The sequence below is a fragment of the Stenella coeruleoalba genome (assembly GCF_951394435.1).
Source record: "Stenella coeruleoalba genome assembly, contig: scaffold_81, whole genome shotgun sequence".
Lineage (NCBI taxonomy): Eukaryota > Metazoa > Chordata > Mammalia > Artiodactyla > Delphinidae > Stenella > Stenella coeruleoalba.
The window spans coordinates 448,460-464,461 of record NW_027646374.1 but is presented as its reverse complement, the minus strand read 5'-3'; positions in this window follow the sequence as shown (position 1 = coordinate 464,461).

The following is a 16,002-nucleotide window of genomic DNA, read 5'->3' as shown; positions in this document are numbered from 1 at the left end:
TATATACAAGGACTTGAAAGCCTAGAGGAAGGGCCATAGAGCCACACGAGTGACAGCATGCCGGCCGACTTGGTGCCTGCAGGCCAGCCAGGATGGTCCTGGCCCTGGGTGCTCTTCTGGAAGATTTCCATTTCCCTGCCTGAGATACCCGTCCTGTCCCTGCCCCCACTGCTTTTTTCCTTCCTCACCTCTGCCCAGGGAGAAATTCCAGCAGCAGGTATGGGTGACACATCCTCTTCTTTAGCAGGTGGCAGCCTGGCAACTGCTGCAGAAAGTCCAGCAGAGCCCCACTCACACTGGGCCACCCACAAAGCCGTGGCCTCTCACTCCCTCCCACCAGCCCAGCCCCGAGACTGCTGACAGGGCAGAGAAAATGGCGTCAGGCACGGCTGCAGGGGCTCTTGCTGCCTGGAGTGGTATTTATATTGATCTCAACCCAAGCACACCTGGGGAGGGCTGGCCAGCACGGTAAGGCTGCCCAGGTCAGCCAATCATCACCCCTCAGGGGCTCACAGTTGCAGAAAATGGAACTTGCTGAACCGGCCAGGTCCAAGGAACAGGTGTGGGCTCCTGAGAGTCAGGATAGACAAGGGGCTGCAGCTTTGGCTTGTTTTCTAATCATTTTATCTGGCCCATGAGTGGGAGACAACTTCAAGAAAACCCTCTCCTAATGAGAGGAACCCAGGAGTCAGGGAGAGGAGGGGTGGGTGGTGGTTGGAGACAGAGGCCTGGTGCCCCGGGTGCAGTGGAAGTCTCTGGAAGACCAGGTGGAGGGAGGCCTCACGGAGTGATGCCCAGGGTCACAGACCTGTCGCAGCTGCTGTTTGTTAGTTCAAGTCCTGCTCTGAGGTGCTCTGTGTCAGCTCTGAGCGGCAGGTGAGCTGGGGGTGCTCTGCAATGAGGGCTATGTGCACGGTTCCTGTGTGCCCAGCCCTGCCACGGTACCTGCAAGGGTAGCTCTGTATCCTGGAGGGGCCTGACCACGAGAGCCCCGTGGGCTGGGGTGGGGGTGGGGTACCTGCCCAGGTGAGCTCCATATTCTGGGATTGGTCTGACCACGAGAGCCCCATGGGCTGCTGGGGACCTGGTAAAGGATGTCAGGACAGTCAGTGAAGCCACCGAGGATATACCTCCAGTTGCTCCTAATTCCTACACCCTGCTGGTCATTCTACCAACCACCAGGACATGGTATTCTGTATTAGTCTTCAATGATGCCTTCTTTTGTATTCCATTAGTCCCAGAGTCACAAGAAATTTTGGCTTGTGAGTGGCAGGACTCAACATACAACTAAAACAATACTTCCGGGCCGTCTGGCCCCAAGGGTGCAAAAATTCCCACACCATCTTTGGGGAAAGCTTAGCTAAAGACCTAAAAGTTCTACCTCTGGAAAAGGAAACCCTCCTTCAATATGCAGACGACATTCTGATCACCAGCCCTACTAAGGAGGCCTCTGAACTACCAAGCCAATAAAGGATAGAAGTTGTCCAAGAAAAAGCTCAAATATCACAGACTGCGGTGACCTGCCTGGGCTTCATTCTCACAGAAGGTCAGAGAAGCCCATCCCAGGAAAGGGAAGAAACCATTTTCAGCCTTACCCCTTTCTAAAACTAGAAGACAGCTTAGGGGTTCCTGGGGAGGCCAGGGTTTGCTGCTTCTGGATCCCTAACTACAGTCTACTAGCTGGGCCTCTATATGAAACACTGAAAGGAAAAGATGATGATCCTTTTGAATAGAATCCAGAAGTGGCCTTTCAAGAATGGAAAGAGCAGTCAATTCAGACCCTTGCCCTGGAACTCCCTAATTTAGCTAAACCCTTTGACCTTTACATTCCCGGTGAAAGGTGAATCGTCATTGGAGAATTAGTGCAAAAACTGGGACCACTTGAAATGGAACAATGCAAGAATGCCATCCAGGTAGGATAAACTACGGTCACTAAGGGGCTTGGCCCACTGCCACATCTGGCCAAGATACTGGCGGTATCTAAAAACCTGGAAATCAGCAGCCCAAAAGGCCACCTCCCTCCTAAGGGAAAAGGACCCCACGTGGTGATCCTAACCACCAACCATGCCCTGAAGTTGCAGGGTTCGCTCCGTGGGCACACTGACCTCGAGTGAGGAGGCCCTCCAACTCCAACATCCAGAGAGATAACCGGGGGCAACAGGGCACCATGACGACTCGTGTGAACATCACTTGACCTGGAGTTTCTCTCATAAAACAACAAGAGTGTGTCCCAAAAGAGTAGACTACTGCTTGCAGGACTTACTGCACCCAGAGGGGAGCTAATAATCTTGGTGGGGGAACAGTATACCACACTGTCACCATAGAAAAGCCTACAGACACCGTGATGATGGTGGCCAATAAGACCGGCTGGACTCCTGTTTACTTCAAAAGGCTGTTGACTCAGTAGCCATCATGGTCCTTGATCACCACTGACCTTGGACTGTCTGGGAGTTGAGCGGGCAGGGCTCTGACACCTGGTGCTGTTTGTACGTTAATTCAGGGGCCTAACTGAAGAAAGCGCAGACTACTGGTCAGAGCATCTAGGCTGGCAGAGACGGTCAGCCTAAGGTGGCCGAACAAATGTGGGGCGGGGTGAAACCGGCCCCCACAGCGTCTCTGCACATCTCTTTCCTGGACCCTTAAAGGTCATTAGAATCTATAACACTTCCAATGCTGGTGCTCAGGTGGACGAGCAGGGAGGCAGGGGTCCTGGGGACAATCAATGTCACCGGGAGGCTGCTGGGGAGAAGCTCTGACCCTCGCCCCAGGGTATGAGGGCTCCCAACTCAGCACTCAGCAGTTACAGAAGAAGGGTCTGCACCCTCAGCACTCCAAGAATGAGGAACGGGACAAAAGGCAGAGGAGGGGTTTGTCCCCAGCAAAGCCCATTAAAAATCCCTGGGAGATAAAAATAGAATCTGGGCAATAAAGTCAAGTCTAACCTTTTTTATCCTTTGTGCTTTGTCTAATTTCACGTGCTCCTAGGGTCCCGCATGCAGAGGTTCCACACCCGGCACTTCAGACCAGATTTCCTAGTGCAGAATGGCTGGGTCGACACCTCAGCTCCTGGGGCCCAGTGCAGACTCCACGATATAGAGCCTGAGCTACAGCCAACCCGGCCCTCGAGAGCTCCGCCACCTCCCTCCCTCCCACTGACTCTGACAGGATCTCTACAGAGCAGCCCAGCCCACAGCCCACGGGGTAGTGCATGCTCTCACCTCTCCATTCTCTGATCAAAATATAAAGTTTCCTTTGCTTGTGAACCAAACTCAGTCTCGATCTGTTGGCCCCAATGACACTGGGCAGGGGGACACTTGTTGGGGTCCACTCTGGAGGATCAGTAACAGAAATTGAGACTATTGTAACCTCAATGAACAGATGTGTGAGCCAAACTGTAGTTAACATAGAACAGTGTATAAGGCTCGGGTAAAATAAGATGTTTTTAACACTTCCATTTGATATTTCCATCACTTTTTATAAGCAAGTTCAGTGAAAAGGTTTGTCTTATTTGTCAGGTCAATATTAGAGAAACGAAGTGATTTCTTTCCAAGGATGTACATTTAATAATCTTGGTTAAACCTTCAATCTTGTTTTAAATGCTTTTCCATTGAAAATGATACCTCTCTTTCAGCTCCCCCATTTCTGAGAAGTATAAAATCTTATAATTTATTATTACCAAAGAGGAAAGGTGGGAGGAGGGATAAATTAACAGTTTGGAATGAACACATACACACTGCTATGTATAAAATAGATCATCAACAAGGAACTACTGTATAGCACAGGGAACTACACTCAACATTTTGCAATAACCTATAAGGGGAAATAATCTGAAAAAGAATAGATATTTTTATTGACATCATCTATCAATGACAGTTAAAGTGTAGCCTAAGGGAAGCTGGTGGTGAGTGCTTCTGACCCTGAAGACTTCAATCATCTAAAGTTTGGACTCTGCCTACTTCCCAAGGCCCTTAATGAACATATGTGTAGCTGTAGCTTAAAAATTTCCCCAGTTTGGGTTTCGGGGAGACACTGATTTTGAAAAAGCCCTGGTGTTCTCCTTACATGAATGGGACTCTTCCTACTGCTAAAACATGTCTGTCACACCCAGAGGATGGTATACCGTCTGATCGGGAAGAGTTTGGAAAAGGCATCTCATCTCCTCATCTCCTGGTGCTCGGGTTCACCCCTCCAGCGTCTTTACTAACAGTCTCCCCACTTGGAGATGTCAGCACTGTCAACATCCTGTTGCGTACAGTTTGGAATTTGTCCAGAGGATGAAGCGGAAGGATGAGGAACAATGAGAGACAAGTCCTACGTGTTCAGACAGGCACATGTCACTCTAATTTCCAATCAGGAAGATGAATTGACCAAAAGCTAGGGTTGCCCATGGAAACAGTATAGGGCTTGAGGAAATCCCGCTGCTTTGTGGCCAGTTCCCATAAACACGAGTTGAACAATGGAACTCAGGGGCAGTAAAATTCACAAAACTGCAGAGTTGAAAATATCCATCACTGAAAAATGTCTTGAGGAAAGTCAGAGAAAAGGACTTGTAAGCAAGGGAGAATGGCAGGAAAGGGATTTGAGGAGGTAGAAAGGACTCGCCATTAAGCACAAGAAAAGGAGCTGAACATTGCCAACATTGCAGTTGGCCAAAAAGGGTGTATGCGTTCTTTTCTGTATATATTCAAGAAAAGGGCATACACTTTTTTAGCCAACCAAACAGGTGGGCACTGGAAGTCAATACTACAAAAGATATCACTTCGCATCAGTCAGAAGAGCCATCCTCATAAAGCGTAAACAACAGAAATGCAGGACAGGGCAACGAGAAGAGGGAGCCCTGTGAGACTTATAGTGGAAATGTATATTGCCAACGGCCATTCTGGAGAAGTGTATTGTGTTTACTAAAGCATCTAAAAAATGAGCTACAGAGCATAGGGCACTTGCACTCATGGGCGTATATCTTGGGAAAAACAAAAATCGAGAGGACACAGGCACCCCAATGTTTACCCCCTCTCTGTTTAAAAGATCCTCGACTAGGATATAACTTAAATGTCTCTGGAGGGAAAAAATGGTTAGAGATGTGGTACTTAGGTAGAGTGGAATATTATTCAGCCTGGAAATCAATGAAATATGGCCAGTTGTAACAAATCTGGAGGAGTTACGTATGATCATTCTAAGTGACAGAATTCAAAAAGAAAAAGACACATATCATAAGATATCACTTAAAGGTGGAATCCAAAATGGCTACACATGAAATAAATTACAAAACAAAAACATAGTCAAATATGTAGAAAACACGCATAAGGCTGCTAAACGGGAAAGGTGGGGAGGGGTGAGGCATCATCCAGGAGGTTGAAATTAGCAAAGATACCATTCCAAATACCAAACTGATAATCAACAAGGCCTACACGGTAGCTAAAAGAACTGCACTCAGCACACTCAAGTCACCGGAAAAGAATATATACGACTGGTAAGAATCTGAAAAAGAATTTATTGATGTCTCTCTGTACGTGAATCAAGTGGATGTACAGCAGCAAGAAACAGAGCTTTGAAAATCAGCTGTAACCAATATAGTAATAAATTGAAAAAAATAAATGACAGAGAGACAGAGAAAACCTCTTACAACTTTTCCTCAGGGACGGTGATGCAACATGGATTGAACACATCTAGACCCACAGCAGGATGAGACATAAGGCTGGAAACTGTTTGCGCTAAGAGAAATGTGAGGTTGGGTGAGGAAATGCACACCCTTTAAAGTAATACTACCTGGTACCCATTCAATGGGTCCCAAATCTGCAGGTTCAAGGGATCTTCCTATAGCTAAAACATGCATGGAAAACCCAGAGGACTGTACACCATGTGATCGGGAGATGTGTCTAAAATGCACCTCATTTATCCTCTCCTGGTGCTCCTGTTCACCATTCCAGCCACGCTACTTAGAATCTCCCCACTTGGAGAATCAGCACATTTAAACTTCTGTTTCACACATTTTGCAAATTGTGAGGAGGATGAACGGGAAGAGGGGGAACCAATGAGAGAAGAGTTGTAGGGGTTTGGACGGGCACATATCACTCTAATTTCCCATTAAGAATAAGAATTAAAGAAAGGCTCAGCCTGCCTCGCCGGAGCCAAAATAGGGCCTGAAGCAATCCTGCGGGTTTGAGGCCAGCTCACAAAAGAGCAACTTAAAAAATGGAGCTCAGGGTCACTGCAATTCACAAACCTGCAGAGTTATAAATGAAAACTAACATCCAAAAATATGTTGAGGTAAGGCAAAGAAGAGGATCTGAATGCAAGACAGAATTGCAAGAAACAGATTTCAAGAGATAGATTGGACTCGTCTTTAATGCACATGAAAAGCGGCAGAATTTCGACAATGATGCAGTTGGCCCAAAAGGGCGTATGCGTTTTTTCCTGATTATATCCAGGAAAAAACGCATACGCACTTTATGGGCAACAAAGCAAGCAAGCAATGCAAATGTGCACAACAAAGAAGTCTCACTTCCCACCGGTCAAAAGGGCCATCCTAAAAAATTGTAAAAACCAGAAATGCAGGACAGGCCATGGAGAACAGGGAGCCTTTATACGCTGATGGGCAGTGTGTGAACTGCCGAGAGCCACTCTGGAGAAGTGTATGGTGGTTCCTAAATCATCTAAAAAACAGAGCTACAGAGCATAGGACACTTCCAATCATGGGAGTATATCTAGGGAAGTCTAAAAATCAACAAGACACAAGCACACCACAGTTTAGGGCTACTCTGTTTACAAGAACCTCAACTTCAGTACACCTTAAATATCCCAGGAAAGAGAACAATGGATAAAGAAGATGTGGTACTTATGTACAATGGAATATCTCTTCACCATGAAATCAATGTAATAAGGCTAGTAGAAGGATAAAGAGTGGATTTAGGTCCGATAATACTACTTGAAATAAGTCAAACAGAAAAAGAAACATATCATAAGATATCACTTATAGAGGGAGGGTAAATATGGCTGCACAAGAAATGAATTACAGAACAGAACAGTGTCTCACATTTAGAAAACACACTTATGTCAGCTTAAGGGGAAAGGAGAGGTGGGGTGATGCATAAAACCAGAGTTTGAAATTAGCACAGATACCGTTCAATAAACCAAATAGGTATTAGACAAGATCTACACCTTGCTCAATGAACTGGCCTCAACACACCCTATACACCGCAGAGAAATATATCTGAGTAATAAGAATCTTAAAACCCATGTATTGATATATCTCCATAAGGGAATCAAGTGTGTGCAGAGCGGCACAAACACAGCAGTGAAAATGAGCTAAACCCCATTATAGAAATAAATTTTAAAAACAAAACGCTGAAACAATGAAAGAGAGAAAAATTCTTACAAAATTCGCTCAGGGGCTGTGATGCAACCTGGATTGACCACATATAAACCCACAGCTGGATAAGACATAAGGCTGGACACTTGGGGCTGACAGGATTGGTGAGCTTTGGTGAGCAACTGCCGAAAGTTTAATGCAATACTTCATGCTACTCAGTCCAAGGGTCCCAACACTCCAGGTTGAAGGGAATCTTCCTACAGCTAAACCATGCTTGGGAAACCCAGCGACTGGTATACCATATGATCGGGAAAGGTTTCTAAAACGCACCTCATTTTTCCTCTCCTGGGGCTCCGGATCGACATTCCAGCCGCTTTACTAACAACATCCCCACATGGAGTCAATGCCTTTAAGTTCTGGTATCGCACAGTCTGCAGTTAGTGCAGAGGATGAATGGGAATAGGGGGAACCAGTGAGAAACTAGCTGTAGCGGTTTCAATGGGCACATGTCACTCTAATATCACATCAGTAAGAAGAATTAACCAAAGGGACAGCAAGGTGCCCCAGAAGAAAAATAGGGCTTCAAGGAATCCTGTGGTTACGGGGCAAGACCACAAAAATAAGAGCTAAAAAATGGAGCTAAGGGCCACTGCAATTCAAAAACCTGCAGAGTTATAAAGGCCAACTATTTTTAAAAAATATATTGAGGTAAGGCTATGAAGAGGCATTGAAAGCAAGGCAGAATTGCAGGAAACCGATCTCAGGAGGTAGACTGGAATTGCACTGAAAACATATGAAGAGAGTCAGAAACTCGACAATGATGCACTTGCCCAAAAAGGGCGTATGTGTTTTTTCCTGAATATATTCAGGAAAAAACGCATACGCACTTTTTGGCCAACCAAGCAAGCTTGCAAAGGAAATTTGCACTACAATGAAGTCTCACTTCCACCTGGTCAAAAGGGCCATCTGAAAAAAGTGTAAAATCCATAAAGGCACGACAGGCCATGGAGAACTGGGAGCCTTCTTATGCTGATGGGCGGGATGTAAATTGCCAACAGCCACTCTGGAGAAGAGTATGGTGTTTCCTGAAACATTTAAAAAACAGAGCAACAGAGCCTAGGGCACTTCCACTTATGGTCCTATAGCTTAGGGAAATTAAAATCAAAAAGACACAGCCACCCCAAAGTTTGGGACGGCTCTGTTTACAAGAACCTCGTTTACGGTACAAGTTCAATATTGCAGAAAGTGAAAAATGGATAAAGAACTTGTGGTACTTACGTACAATGCAACATCACTCAGCAATGAATCTATGTCATCAGGCCCGTAGCAGCATAATGAGTGGATTCAGGTATGATGATTCGAACTGAAATAAGTCACACAGAAAAGAAACATCATAAGGTATCACTAATACACAGAATGTGAACTTGGCTACACATGAACAGAATTACAAAACAGAACAGTGTCTCAAGTTTAGAAAACCAACTTACGCTTGCTTAACGGGGAAGGTGAGTTGGGGTGCTGCATAAAACCAAAGATTGAAATGAGCACAGATAAAGTTCCTTAAGCCAAATATGGAATAGACAAGAGCTACTCCTTGCTCAACGAAATGGACTCAACACCCCATATTAAACGCCTAAGAATGTACCTGACTAGTAAGTATCTTAAAACCTATGGATTGCTATGTCTCCGAAAGAGAATCAAGCGTGTGTACAGGGGCATAAACGCAGCAGTGATAGGATTGGAGAGGTTCGGTGAGCAAATGAAGACCCTTTGAAGTCATATTGCATGGTACCCATTACACAGGTCTCAACTCTCCAGGTTTAAGGTATTCTTTCTTCAGCTAAAACATGCATGTGGAACCCAGAGTATGATCAACGATGTGAAAGGGAGACGTGTTCAAATATGTCTCAGTTTTCCTCCCCTGGTACTCGGGTGCAACATTCCAGACGCTTTACTAACACTCTCCCTACTTGGAGAGTCAGTGCCTTTAACCTCCTGTTTGGCCCAGTTTGCAATTTCTGCGGAAGATGAACAGGAATAGCGGGAACCAATGAGAGACTACCTGGAGGTGTCTGAACGGGCAAATTTAACTCTCATTTCCCACCAGGAAGAGGAATTAACCAAAGGCTCAGCGTGCCATGCCGGAACCACATTAGGGCCTGAAGACATCCTGCGGTGTTGCGGCCAGTTCACAAGAAAGGGAGTTGAAGAAAGGAACTCAGGGGCACTGTAATTCACAAACCTGCAGAGTTATAAATGACAGCTATCGTCCAAAAATATACTGAAGTAAGGTTGCCAAGAGGACTTGAAAGCGGGGCAGAATTGCAGGAAACCGATTTCAGGAGGTAGACAGGAATTGCATTTCAAGCATAGGAAAAGAGGCAGAACGTCCACAATGATGCACTTGGCCAAAAAGGGCGTATGCGTTTTTTCCTGAATATATTCAGGAAAACACGCAAATGCACTTTTTGGCCAACCAAGCAAGCTTGCAAAGGAAATCTGCACTACAATGAAGTCTCACTACCCCCCAGTCAAAAGGGGCATCTGAAAAAAGTGTAAAATCCAGAAAGGCAGGACAGGCCATGGAGAACTGGGAGCCTTGTTATGCTGAAGGGTGGGATGTAAATTGCCAACAACCACTCGGGAGAAGTGTATGGTGTTTCCTGAAACATCTAAAAAACAAAGCAACAGAGCCTAGGGCACTTCCACTTATGGTCCTATAGCTTAGGGAATTTAAAATCAAAAAGACACAGACACCCCAAAGTTTCGAACAGCTCTGTTTACAAGAACCTCGTTTACAGTACAAGTTCAACATCGCAGAAAGTGAAAAATGGATAAAGAAGTTGTGATATTTACTTACAAAGCAATATCACTCAGCAATGAAATCTGTGTCATCAGGCCCTTAGCAGCACAATGAGTGGATTCAGGTACGATGATTCTAACTGAAATAAGTCACACAGAAAAAGAAACATCATAAGATATCACTAATACACGGAATGTAAACTTGGCTACACAGGAACTGCATTCCAAAACAGAACAGGGTCTCAAATTTAGAAAACCAACTTATGCTTGCTTAAGGGGAAAGGTGAGTTGAGGTGCTGCATAAAACCAGAGATGGAAATGAGCACAGATAAAGTTCCTTAAGCCAAATATGGAATAGACAAGAGCTACTCCTTGGTCAACGAAATGGACTCAAAACCCCATATTAAACCCCTAAGAATGTACCTGACTAGTAAGTATCTTAAAACCTATGGATTGCTATGTCTCCAAAAGAGAATCAAGCGTGTGTACAGGGGTATAAACGCAGCAGTGATAGGATTGGAGAGGTTCGGTGAGCAAATGAAGACCCTTTGAAGTCATATTGCATGGTACCCATTACACGGGTCTCAACTCTCCAGGTTTAAGGTATTCTTCCTTCAGCTAAAACATTCATGTGGAACCCAGAGTATGATCAACCATGTGAACGGGAGACGTGTTCAAATATGTCTCAGTTTTCCTCCCCTGGTACTCGGGTGCAACATTCCAGACGTTTTACTAACACTCTCCGGACATGGAGAGTCAGTCCCTTTAACCTCCTGTTTGGCCCAGTTTGCAATTTCTGCGGAAAATGAACAGGAATAGCGAGAACCAATGAGAGGCTACCTGGAGGTGTCTGGACGGGCAAATTTAACTCTCATTTCCCACCAGGAAGAGGAATTAACCAAAGGCTCAGCATGCCGGGCCGGAACCAGATTAGGGCCTGAAGCCATCCTGCGGTGTTGCGGCCAGGTCACAAGAAAGCGAGTTGAAGAAAGGAGCTCAGGGGCACTGTAATTCACAAACCTGCAGAGTTATAAATGACAGCTATCGTCCAAAAATAGACTGAAGTAAGGCTGCCAAGAGGACTTGAAAGCGGGGCAGAATTGCAGGAAACCGATTTCAGGAGGTAGACTGGAATTGCATTGAAAGCATAGGAAAAGAGGCAGAACGTCCACAATGATGCACTTGGCCAAAAAGGGCGTATGCGTTTTTTCCTGAATATATTCAGGAAAAAACGCATACGCCCTTTTTGGCCAACCAAGCAAGCTTGCAAAGGAAATCTGCACTACAATGAAGTCTCACTTCCCCCCGGCCAAAAGGGCCATCTGAAAAAAGTGTAAAATCCAGAAAGGCAGGACAGGCCATGGAGAACTGGGAGCCTTGTTATGCTGATGGGCGGGATGTAAATTGCCAACAGACACTTGGGAGAAGTGTATGGTGTTTCCTGAAACATCTAAAAAACAAAGCAACAGAGCCTAGGGCACTTCCACTTATGGTCCTATAGCTTAGGGAAATTAAAATCAAAAAGACACAGCCACCCCAAAGTTTGGAACGGCTCTGTTTACAAGAACCTTGTTTACAGTACAAGTTCAACATCGCAGAAAGTGAAAAATGGATAAAGAACTTGTGGTACTTACGTACAATGCAGTATCACTCAGCAATGAAATCTATGTCATCAGGCCCGTACCAGCATAATGAGTAGATTCAGGTACGATGATTCTAACTGAAATAAGTCACACAGAAAAAGAAACATCATAAGATATCACTAATACACGGAATGTAAACTTGGCTACACAGGAACTGAATTCCAAAACAGAACAGGGTCTCAAATTTAGAAAACCAACTTATGCTTGCTTAAGGGGAAAGGTGAGTTGGGGTGCTGCATAAAACCAGAGATTGAAATGAGCACAGATAAAGTTCCTTAAGTCAAATATGGAATAGACAAGAGCTACTCCTTGCTCAACGAAATGGACTCAACACCGCATATTAAACGCCTAAGAATGTACCTGACTAGTAAGTATCTTAAAACCTATGGATTGCTATGTCTCCGAAAGAGAATCAAGCATGTGTACAGGGGCATAAACGCAGCAGTGATAGGATTGGAGAGGTTCGGTGAGCAAATGAAGACCCTTTGAAGTCATATTGCACGGTACCCATTCCACGGGTCTTAACTCTCCAGGTTTAAGGTATTCTTCCTTCAGCTAAAACATGCATGTGGAACCCAAGTATGATCAACCATGTGAACGGGAGACGTGTTCAAATATGTCTCAGTTTTCCTCCCCTGGTACTCGGGTGCAACATTCCAGACGCTTTACTAACACTCTCCCCACTTGGAGAGTCAGCGCCTTTAACCTCCTGTTTGGCCCAGTTTGCAATTTCTGCGGAAGATGAACAGGAATAGCGAGAACCAATGAGAGGCTAGCTGGAGGTGTCTGGACGGGCAAATTTAACTCTCATTTCCCACCAGGAAGAGGAATTAACCAAAGGCTCAGCGTGCCGTGCCGGAACCAGATTAGGGCCTGAAGCCATCCTGCGGTGTTGCGGCCAGCTCAAAAGAAAGCGAGTTGAAGAAAGGAGCTCAGGGGCACTGTAATTCACAAACCTGCAGAGTTATAAATGACAGCTATCGTCCAAAAATAGACTGAAGTAAGGCTGCCAAGAGGACTTGAAAGCGGGGCAGAATTGCAGGAAACCGATTTCAGGAGGTAGACTGGAATTGCATTGAAAGCATAGGAAAAGAGGCAGAACGTCCACAATGATGCACTTGGCCAAAAAGGGCGTATGCGTTTTTTCCTGAATATATTCAGGAAAAAACGCATACGCCCTTTTTGGCCAACCAAGCAAGCTTGCAAAGGAAATCTGCACTACAATGAAGTCTCACTTCCCCCCGGTCAAAAGGGCCATCTGAAAAAAGTGTAAAATCCAGAAAGGCAGGACAGGCCATGGAGAACTGGGAGCCTTGTTATGCTGATGGGCGGGATGTAAATTGCCAACAGACACTTGGGAGAAGTGTATGGTGTTTCCTGAAACATCTAAAAAACAAAGCAACAGAGCCTAGGGCACTGCCACTTATGGTCCTATAGCTTAGGGAAATTAAAATCAAAAAGACACAGCCACCCCAAAGTTTGGGACGCCTCTGTTTACAAGAACCTCGTTTACAGTACAAGTTCAACATCGCAGAAAGTGAAAAATGGATAAAGAAGTTGTGGTATTTACTTACAAAGCAATATCACTCAGCAATGAAATCTGTGTCATCAGGCCCTTAGCAGCACAATGAGTGGATTCAGGTATGATGATTCTAACTGAAGTAAGTCACACAGAAAAAGAAACATCATAAGATATCAGTAATACACGGAATGTAAACTTGGCTACACAGGAACTGAATTACAGAACAGAACAGGGTCTCAAATTTAGAAAACCAACTTATGCTTGCTTAAGGGTAAAGGTGAGTTGGGGTGCTGCATAAAACCAGAGATTGAAATGAGCACAGATAAAGTTCCTTAAGTCAAATATGGAATAGACAAGAGCTACTCCTTGCTCAACGAAATGGACTCAACACCGCATATTAAACGCCTAAGAATGTACCTGACTAGTAAGTATCTTAAAACCTATGGATTGCTATGTCTCCGAAAGAGAATCAAGCATGTGTACAGGGGCATAAACGCAGCAGTGATAGGATTGGAGAGGTTTGGTGAGCAAATGAAGACCCTTTGAAGTCATATTGCATGGTACCCATTCCACGGGTCTCAACTCTCCAGGTTTAAGGTATTCTTCCTTCAGCTAAAACATGCATGTGGAACCCAAGTATGATCAACCATGTGAACGGGAGACGTGTTCAAATATGTCTCAGTTTTCCTCCCCTGGTACTCGGGTGCAACATTCCAGACGCTTTACTAACACTCTCCCCACTTGGAGAGTCAGCGCCTTTAACCTCCTGTTTGGCCCAGTTTGCAATTTCTGCGGAAGATGAACAGGAATAGCGAGAACCAATGAGAGACTAGCTGGAGGTTTCTGGACGGGCAAATTTAACTCTCATTTCCCACCAGGAAGAGGAAATAACCAAAGGCTCAGCGTGCCGTGCCGGAACCAGATTAGGGCCTGAAGCCATCCTGCGGTGTTGCGGCCAGGTCACAAAAAAGCAAGTTGAAGAAAGGAGCTCACGGGCACTGTAATTCACAAACCTGCAGAGTTATAAATGACAGCTATCGTCCAAAAATAGACTGAAGTAAGGCTGCCAAGAGGACTTGAAAGCGGGGCAGAATTGCAGGAAACCGATTTCAGGAGGTAGACTGGAATTGCATTGAAAGCATAGGAAAAGAGGCAGAACGTCCACAATGATGCACTTGGCCAAAAAGGGCGTATGCGTTTTTTCCTGAATATATTCAGGAAAAAACGCATACGCCCTTTTTGGCCAACCAAGCAAGCTTGCAAAGGAAATCTGCACTACAATGAAGTCTCACTTCCCCCCGGTCAAAAGGGCCATCTGAAAAAAGTGTAAAATCCAGAAAGGCAGGACAGGCCATGGAGAACTGGGAGCCTTGTTATGCTGATGGGCGGGATGTAAATTGCCAACAACCACTCGGGAGAAGTGTATGGTGTTTCCTGAAACATCTAAAAAACAAAGCAACAGAACCTAGGGCACTTCCACTTATGGTCCTATAGCTTAGGGAAATTAAAATCAAAAAGACACAGCCACCTCAAAGTTTGGAACGGCTCTGTTTACAAGAACCTCGTTTACAGTACAAGTTCAACATCGCAGAAATTGAAAAATGGATAAAGAAGTTGTGGTATTTACTTACAAAGCAATATCACTCAGCAATGAAATCTGTGTCATCAGGCCCTTAGCAGCACAATGAGTGGATTCAGGTATGATGATTCTAACTGAAGAAAGTCACACAGAAAAAGAAACATCATAAGATATCAGTAATACACGGAATGTAAACTTGGCTACACAGGAACTGAATTACAGAACAGAACAGGGTCTCAAATTTAGAAAACCAACTTATGCTTGCTTAAGGGGAAAGGTGAGTTGGGGTGCTGCATAAAACCAGAGATTGAAATGAGCACAGATAAAGTTCCTTAAGTCAAATATGGAATAGACAAGAGCTACTCCTTGCTCAACGAAATGGACTCAACACCGCATATTAAACGCCTAAGAATGTACCTGACTAGTAAGTATCTTAAAACCTATGGATTGCTATGTCTCCGAAAGAGAATCAAGCATGTGTACAGGGGCATAAACGCAGCAGTGATAGGATTGGAGAGGTTCGGTGAGCAAATGAAGACCCTTTGAAGTCATATTGCACGCTACCCATTCCACGGGTCTTAACTCTCCAGGTTTAAGGTATTCTTCCTTCAGCTAAAACATGCATGTGGAACCCAAGTATGATCAACCATGTGAACGGGAGACGTGTTCAAATATGTCTCAGTTTTCCTCCCCTGGTACTCGGGTGCAACATTCCAGACGCTTTACTAACACTCTCCCCACTTGGAGAGTCAGCGCCTTTAACCTCCTGTTTGGCCCAGTTTGCAATTTCTGCGGAAGATGAACAGGAATAGCGAGAACCAATGAGAGGCTAGCTGGAGGTGTCTGGACGGGCAAATTTAACTCTCATTTCCCACCAGGAAGAGGAATTAACCAAAGGCTCAGCGTGCCGTGCCGGAACCAGATTAGGGCCTGAAGCCATCCTGCGGTGTTGCGGCCAGCTCAAAAGAAAGCGAGTTGAAGAAAGGAGCTCAGGGGCACTGTAATTCACAAACCTGCAGAGTTATAAATGACAGCTATCGTCCAAAAATAGACTGAAGTAAGGCTGCCAAGAGGACTTGAAAGCGGGGCAGAATTGCAGGAAACCGATTTCAGGAGGTAGACTGGAATTGCATTGAAAGCATAGGAA